Here is an 8,827-nt window from a genome sequence, read left to right on the forward strand (position 1 = left end):
ACCAGGTGTCAGAAGGAGCCAAGAATGAGACACCCCAAGCAAGGCCCGTGCTCCCAGCATAGGATGTGGGCAAGGATCCCGGAGTCCAGTGTGGGAACGGGCTTTCTCACCATGGATGCCTGTGGTTTTCTAACGGCCAAGGTGCTCCTGCTCTGGGCAAATGGGCTGTGAAGCAGGGCTGCGGGATTTCGAGGGAACTGCCCAGCTTTGGGATTTGTTTATTCAAAGCCACTGAACTTCTTAAATTCAAATTAGGTTCTCAGAACAACCAATGTTTATACAACCAGTCAGACATGCCCCCTATGATTTAGAGAACTAGAGACTTTTAGAAATAGAGCTCTCTCGGTCTACATTCTCACAGCTACCGTTTCTATAAGATCTGGCACGTATTTTCCCTGAATGCCTCTCTCAACGGGGAACTCACTACCACAGGGCAACCCATCCCATTGTTGATCTGCTCTGAATTTCTCTAAGATCTTCCTTATGGTGAGCTGATGCCTATTTCCTTACAATTTCCACTCATTGATCCCTTTTCCATCCTGGAGAATGACCCCCACGGAGCAGGTCATTGCCTTTTCCACAGGACACTGCTCTTCAAATATCTGAAGACAGATAGCACTTCTGCCCTATCTTCTCTTCTTAGAGAAAAACACCTCTGGTTCTTTAATCATTTCATATGTCTTCACCATCTTGGTTGCCTTTCTCTGGGTGTAAAGTGGTGGCTCAGCATCCCAGCTAAACATAGCACCTGGCGTTGAACTGCTTTCCAGACGGACCTGCCCAGCTCGGTGTGGAAATGGGCCTTCCTGCAAGTTGAACGGCATACACAGTAAGGACTCACGGGCCCTGGCCACTGGCTGTTGGAAGCCGAAAATCAAAGATGGCGCTCAGGCGTCAGCGTGGGAACACTGAGGTTTATAAGTGCGTACCTGGGAGGACTGAGGAGGAGAGAAGAAAGTTTGCGGGGTGGGAGGCCAAGAACCCGGCAGCAGAGGACTTCAAGACCCAGGCTGTTCTTCCAACTTCCAACGAACAGATCATTCCCTTGCTCTATAAGCTATCCCAGGGCACAGAAGAAAATGAAATGCTTCCAAAATCATTTTGCAAAACCAGCATACCAAAAACTGACAACAGCGGCAAAGAAAAAAAAAAATGGAGGGCAAACTGACCTGTGAGTATTGATGCAAAAATCCTAAAGAAGATCACAGCAAACCAAACCTAGCACTGCATTAAAAGAATAAGCCACCCTGACCAAATTGTGTTTATTCCAGAAATGCACAGAGGACTCAATCTCAGGAAGTTAATGATACAATGTGTCATATAAATCTATCACAAGGTGAAAGAACACAAGAATTTCCTAGTAGATGCTTTAAAAAAGTACTTGACAAACTTAATGTCCACTCATGCTTTTAAAAATCCCTAGAAATGAGGAATTGAAGAAAACCTCCTTCACATGTGGCACTCTACATCAAGGTATTGATTCAAAAGAACAGTGACCACACTAAAGAAACAAAGCCCGAAGCTCATGCCATTCCCTGGGAACTTGGGGGGGGGGGGGGGCTGCAGACTTCTGTGCTAAGGAGACGGCAATGGCTGCCTCTCTGACCCCTGGACTGTTGCTATTCAAGCAAGTGGCCACAGACAAAACATGTTCTCTGTCTCTCAGTCCTAGCCTTCAATCTAGCTCCCTGGTTGGGGGGGCAGAGCAGAGGGGCTTCTGGTCAGGGCTCTGGCAGCAAACATAATGCTCTTTAATCGTCTTGGAAACGGGGTCAATTCAAAGCCTGGTGGGAAATCCAGAAAGTGTACACGTGGCGGGTAGCTCAGTGTGCACCGGGGAGCTCGGCCCCCAGCCCACCTCCGGGGCGGGGCGTTCTCACCAGTGAGTCACCCGTGGCATTCTCTACGCAGTCTTCATGATCCATCGTCACTCCCAGCTTGCCTCTGACCATAGCGTCCTCCGTGGGGAGCTGTGCTGGGTGTTACCCAAAGAAATCAGCTCAGAGAAGGTTGCATTTTCCAGAACAGGGATTACTAGCCTGGGGTCCCTGGTGGACTGCAGAGGCCTAAGAAGAGGCTGGAATTTTATGCAAAACTTTGAGAGAGAGAGCGCGCGCGCACACGCACGCACGAGCATAAGCAAGGGCATGCACTCATTCGCATGCACACATGTGCTTATGGGGACGGGGGATGGGAGGAGATGATCCATCACTTTCACCACGTTTTCAAAGGGGCCCACTATCTAGACAGACTTCGAGGCCCTCCTCGAAGAGCTGGCAGTGTAGACGTGATCTATCTAATGCAGAAAACACAAGGAAGGAGGAGCTTGGCTGCCCCGGCCAGGTTGGGTGGAAGTGGCTGTGTGGGGATTTGCCTGACAAGAGCCAAACCACCAAGCCACGCAGGGACAAATGCTCAGACCAAAACCCCAGTGATACGTCTGCACAGACTTCATGGTGCTGAGAGATGGCTTTGGGTGGAGAAGGATGTGGGAGCTGAACAGATGACTTCTTAGATGAGACAGAAAATGGTGATCTGGGTTTCTGAACACTACCAGAACAGCAGCTCCTCAGACAGACAGAATGAAGGCTCCGCAGTCAACGCAGTGGAGTTTTCTGTGGACGGGACTCCCTTAGCTGTTGAAGGAGACATGCACATGGAGAGGGCGGCGTGCTCCCTGGCAACGGGCAGTGGAAAGGAAAAGGGACCCCACAATCGTGTTTATGTCCTTAATGCCCATAAATTGGACCCTGGCATATGAGGAAAGGCAGAGGAGTATGGGAACGCATCCCTGGTCTATGGCAGACACAGAGCTGGGGACTTGTCACCTGTCCAGCAGTGATGTTCTGCTGCTCACAGGAGAGGAAGCCCACATACCCCACAGAGTTGCTGCAAAGAATGCCTGAGAAAATGTACCCAGTGAGACTTTAGCAAGTGTTCACCTAATGATAGGTATTATTATTAGCGTCATCATTGTTTTCTTTTATTCCATATCTCTCCAGTCTCACTCAAGTATGACTTCTTCAGGGAAGGCTTTCCTTAGTTCTCAAACTATGTTAGGCGCCCTTCCCATAATCTCCCTGTATCCCGTAATTCTCACAATTGCAATTAAACGATGTGCATGTTGAGTGTCCTGCCCGCTAGGCTCTGAGTTCCACGAGCGCATGAACGCGGCCTGTCTTGCATCACATCCTCGGAGCTGAGCATGTGGAGAAGGTGTGCTCCATACAAAAGTGTCTAGCGAATGAGCTGAATATTACAGGCTAGGGGGAGGCTGCAGAAGGCATCGAGTGCCGCACTTTCATCTTACAGACGGGGAAACCGCACCCAGACAGGCACACAGAGACCGAGCCAAGTTCACGTGGCCAGGCGCAGAGGAGCCAGGCGGAAACAAGGCCCCTGGCTCCACGTGGTGGGATCCTAGAAAGCACCTTCAGCCCTCACACCTCAGCCCTGCCCCCACGAGGAAACCACAGTAGTTCATTTGCCTAAGTCAACAACAGCAACAAGATGAGACTCTGGAGGACACGGAAATGAAAAGCATGCCACTCCCTTCTGCCCCCAGCATCAGCCCCCCCACCCTGCCTGTGTTCACCCCCATGCTAGGTGTGAACTTCTTGCCTGTGAGATCCCAGTGAGTTTCCTGGTGACAGCTAGACACCACGCTGAGCATCAGGTGACTGCAGTGAGCAGGCCATCGCTAGGCCACGTCACTGGTCAGACCCTGTAGGCCCGGCCGGGGCTATGGCAGGAGCACACAGAAAGCATGATGAGGACAGAGGAGGGGTCAGTGCTGTGGGTGGGGGAGTAGGGATGGATTCAGAACACAAGGCTTGAGGCGGACACTGAAGGAGGAATGGGCAGCTCACCAGGCAGGAAGAGGGGAAGGGCAATCGGGGACCAGGAACAGCACATGTAAAGGCACAGAGGTCTGCCCAAGCTCCAGGAGAGAAAGCAGGAGGGGTGGACCTGGGCCAGGTGGTGGGAGGCCTTGCTAGCCGTGGCAAGGGCTCTGGGCCTTCTCGGGAGGGCAGTGCAGTTCTGCAGTGTTCTCAGCTAAAAAGCAATGTGCTCAGGTATCTCATGGGACCTCACCCTGGCAGCAGGAGACAAGCTGAGGCCAGAGGTAGGAGTCTCCCACTGAAGCCAGACTCTGAGGCCCAGAGTCTAGCACCCCAGTTGGTAGACTTAGAAGACTCAAGAAGGACCTACTATCTGCTCTGTGCCACAAAAGTCACCCATTTCTTCCCATTCATTGGCCGCCACTCTTCTCTTGGGTGTACCTTCCTACAGCTATGACTGGCTTACCCAGAAGTCACATAACTGACAACCTCAAATATCCAGAACCAGCTGCTAGTCGAGAAGCAAGCAAGCAAATAAACAAAAACACCTGGATGGCCCCAAAGTCATGCCCTATATGGCATGCACTTGGCATGCACAGGAACACACAGGCTACCACTCGGGTTTGGTCATCTCTGATCAAAAACACACCCCAGAGTCAGCCCAGCTCTGGCACTTGCTAGTCATGTGGGCTTGGCCCTCAGTTTCCTTATCTGTATAATGGGTGCAATTAGTCGTAGCCACCTCAGAGTGCAGCATTGAAGATTCAAGGATATGATGTACTTAGCACCGTGCCCAACACCATGAAATCATAGCCAAAGGGGAAAAGGGCAGAAAGAAGTATGAAAAACAAGGGACCACAAATGTGTGCTGAGCAGACTGTCCCAGGGTACAAAAGAGAACAGCAGGCCAGAACCATTTGATAAAATTTTCAAGAAATTATTAAATCATACCCAATGTGCTCTATTTATAAAGGTAAACAACATATTTTTCAAAGATTTCCTTTAAAACTAGATACAGTGAAAAGTTTTGGTGCTTAGAAAGTAGAGCTACTGGAAAAATTAATGTATGTAAATTATGAGAATGACATAATTCTATGTGTACCTGTGTGCACTTAAAGCATAGCCAAATATGTAAAACATATATTGTATTTAATAGAATCTAAGATGCAATCGACTGCAAGAGGCAACATTATTTTGTGTGCCAATAAGGAAGAAATATTGCTGCCTATTAAAATCGTAAGATGCCATAGACAGTAAGAGTCACCTTGATTTCAGAGTTGTTAAAATGTGAAAATATATAATCTTCAAATTGATGAAATATCCTAATACATAATATGTGTTTGATAAGGAAGTGTATCATCTTCCCTTTGGGCAGAAGTCAGATGTAGTCTTTCCTTTGTCCCCCTCATCTATGCCAGAGACTCAGAAATCAAACTAAATCCCTCTCCCTTGACCTGCTTGATAATTACTCTATCTTGCCCCTCTAGAAGTTTCCTCTCTTAAAAATATTGACTCAGGCTTTCAACCCACCGGCTGAGGCCAAACAGGTCTTCTGGTTCACGGGGATCCCACAGGACCAGCTAGCTCAGCCCCTTAGGGGTGAGCCCCTTGAAATGAAGGCCAAGTCAGCCCAGCTTGAGTGTGCTGGGGCTTCCAAACTCTAGGCTGCCCAGGCACAAAGGCTACGGGCTTCCTCTCCACTGCCACTTCTCAGCCAGCAGGCTCATGACCAACGACTGCCCTGGGAGTGGGGGACAGCCTGCACCTCCTGCCTTCTCATCCTCATGCCACCATCAACCCCAAAGACCCTGGTTGCCCAGTACCCCCGTTAGCTTCCACCCTACCATTCTTGAAAGAAACAAAAAGCAGTGCATGGGAGGGAGGAAAGGGAAACGGGAGTCAGAGGTGTTCTCCTTCCACTGCAGCTTGGGAGGGAAGATAATGAACCATTCCCCCCCTAAGCCCGAGATAAGAGGAGGGAGGTTCTTAAAACCCCAATGATGCCCAGCACACAAAGACCCCGAGCCTTCCTGCCCCACAGTCCTGGATATTTGGGCTTCAAAAAGCAGGGGAGGGTGCCCTGAAGCAGGAAGAGAGAGTTTGACCACCAAAACTGTCTCCTTTGTCTTTCATGAGCCCCTAAGTGAAGAAGACCCACACCACCAAGGCCACACTGAGGAAGCACAGAAGCCGTGATTCTACAAATACGCATGGAGCCCCTCCCATGTGCAGCTGCTCTCATCACGCTTGCCTCATTTAATTTTCCATATAGCCCTGCGGGTCACTATGAGAGCCCATTTTACAGATTAGGAGACTGAGGCTGGGAGGGGAGCAGTAAAGATGCTGAAGGGCCTGGCTGGAACTCAGGTCTCTTTTCCACACAACACATGGTCCCCTAGCAATAGTTCAGCATCGTTGCTCAAGGAGCTCGTTAAAATTTCTGCAAAATACAGATTCCAGACCCCACCCCTGGAAAGCTGTGTTTGTAGGGCTGGGGCCTGGAGAACACTCCAGGAGAGCTCTGGGAACCAGCGCCTTACAGGTGGTCCTAAGGGCAGAAGGGAGGCAAGCTGGGTGAGAAGACACAGAAATCCAGAAGGGACCTTCCAGGCAGCCTTGACTTACTTTTAGCCCTCATTTTGCCTAACCCCCCCCCCCTCCTTTCTGCTCCGGGGCTGGTTAACTCACTTTATACCACATCCTGCTGCTTTCATCTCGCCTTCCTTTTCCCTCCGAACAATCTCCTTCCTCCTACTGACCTGAACTTCTCGTGTATTTACCCCGGGGCCTAGGACGGGGCAGCATGCAAGCACGCACGCGCGCTCACACACACGCACACACACAGTCACGCGGGGACACCCCGGGGTGTAAACACGGATCCTCTGACAGCACAGAGCGAGCAGTTTTCTAAAACAGGAGCCACTGTCTGGGGGCCTAGCACCCTAACTAGAGGGGCATGCCGGGGCTCGACGGGCAGGCTAAGGTGGGCATTTCCATGACTCCCAGGTCCTGATGGCCAAGGACCCCTGATGACAACGCTCACCGAGAGAGCTCCCAGCCGGACGGGGCAGCGTCCCTGACCCCACAACCCAGGGAGGCCTGTGGCGGAGGCAGGAGGCTGGCTGCGGACACACTCAGCTGCATAGAGGCGTCCAGCAGTGGCTACCAAAATAACGATGCACGGTCCCCGGGACGCCCCTTATGTCTCCGGGATTATCTGCTACGGGGGTTTGCAGACCCAGTGCCCCCGCGGTGGGCCCTATCCAGGAAGACAGCAAGACTTGTCCAACCTGCTCGCTGCAGCGGCCGCTCTCGAAGCCCACCGCTCCCCGACGGCCCCCAGCCGGCTCAGGCTCTGCCTGAGCTCCCACACGCGCCCTCCGCATCCGTCGCAGACGCCCAGCCACACACCTGCAGTCCCCGCCGGGCGCCGAGCCCCTCTTTAGCGGCGACTCCCTGCAATCTGAGTGGCCGTCTGGACCATCGCGCCCCAGCTGCAGCCGCTCAGCAAGACCGCGTATCTAACGAGGCTCCGCTCCTCGGGCGGGCAGGGGGCGGGGCTTGCTCGGGGGCGGGGTTTGCTCGGGGAGGGGCCGGGGCGGGGCTGGCCGTGTAGCCGGCCTCTCCCGCCACCTGGTGGCCGGGCCGTGTCAGCCAGGTGCGGACTGGCCCAGGCATCCTAGGGGTCACGCTCAGGAGCCCGCCGAGCGTCTGACATGCATCCCCTTTTCCCCACCCCGCAACCCCCACCCGGCTCTGAGCGCGCCAGCCCTCGGAAGGACAGACCCTGGCCGATGCATGGCGGTGGCCAGAGGGACGCCAGCGCCAAGCACCAGCGACCCCCCGGGAGTAAGGTGAGGGTCTGCCAAGGGGGCGGAAGCGCGGCTTTGGCTCCTCCGGAGAGGTGGGCGGCGCAGGGAGAGAGGCTTGGGGTGGGGGCTTCGGGGAAAGAGGAGAAAGAGGAAGCTCCGACGAGCTGGTTCCTTCTCTTTCTGCGACCCAGCGCCCCACTTCCTCCTCCTACTTCTATTTTCTTTGGGTGCTCTTAACCCTTAAAATGCCTGCACCCCTGCTGTGCGGACGGGCACCTTGACCCCCACTCTTCTACAGAAACCTTCCTAGAAATACCAATCCCGACTCTCAGCACTGCTGTTCCAGCCTTTGATCTGACTTCCCACCTTCCCTCACCAGCTCCAGGGTCGTTGTCACTTCAGGGACTATGTCATGTCAGCCTAGTTGCCAGCCCCTGGGGTGCGGTGGGGTCCTGTCTCCAGGGTCAAGCCCTCTTCTTGCCTGGCCCTTTCTCCCCGCAGACAACATAGCAGACGTCATTATACCAAGAGTTGGAAGGACTCCTCAGGGAATCCCACAAGTCACTGCACTGCCCTGTGCCTCAGTTTCCCCATTCACAAATGGGGATAAGAAGGTTGGCTACTTGCTCAGTTAGCACTTTAGGGTTAACAAAGGGCAAAGCTGAAATTTCCACTTCCACTATGAATGGGGCTCTGTGTCACAACATCTATCTGTTAGAGGCGTGCAGACTCAGCCACAGGGTAATACGTTATTGTTGGTCAAAAGCCACAGCCCTACCTGAGGCTTTGAGAAATGTGAACACCAATGGCTTTTCTTTTCCTGACTCCCTAAATATCAAGAAAATGCAACTTCCCCAAATGGATAAAAACAGAAAGTACCCTTGGCTGAACACGGAGGACTGGTTGCAGCCATCGTTAGAGATGGGAAGGAACTCTGACCCGTCTCCTCGCCCACCACCTGCCCCCACACACCACCCTTTCACAGAGAAGGCACAGCTTGATAAGGATGGGCAAGGACTCGAGTTTTGTGTCCTCCCAGTCCCTACTTTTACCACCACAGAAATACAGGCGTTCAGAGAAGAGAAGAGGGAAGGTGGAGACAGCCCAGAGGTGGCCAGGGTAGAGAGGAAGGGGTAGAACTGCTCTGGAATCAGGAATTGAGTAGCAAGAAGG

The 8,827-nt window shown here is 52.7% G+C and overlaps 1 protein-coding gene across 7 annotated transcripts in view; it reads right to left on the reverse strand.

Moving 5' to 3' along the window:
- The window catches only part of PIK3R5 (phosphoinositide-3-kinase regulatory subunit 5), a 72,327-nt gene extending 64,962 nt beyond the window's left edge, over positions 1-7,365 (reverse strand). For all 7 annotated transcript variants that reach the window (XM_069483371.1, XM_069483373.1, XM_069483375.1 and 4 more), the window contains exon 1: positions 7,254-7,365. The gene's annotated coding sequence lies outside the window, so the exon portion shown is untranslated. The remainder of the gene's footprint in view (positions 1-7,253) is intronic.
- Between the last annotated feature and the right edge of the window lie 1,462 nt (positions 7,366-8,827).

Source organism: Eulemur rufifrons, chromosome 9, assembly GCF_041146395.1.
Source record: "Eulemur rufifrons isolate Redbay chromosome 9, OSU_ERuf_1, whole genome shotgun sequence".
In the NCBI taxonomy this organism is placed as follows: Eukaryota; Metazoa; Chordata; class Mammalia; order Primates; family Lemuridae; genus Eulemur; species Eulemur rufifrons.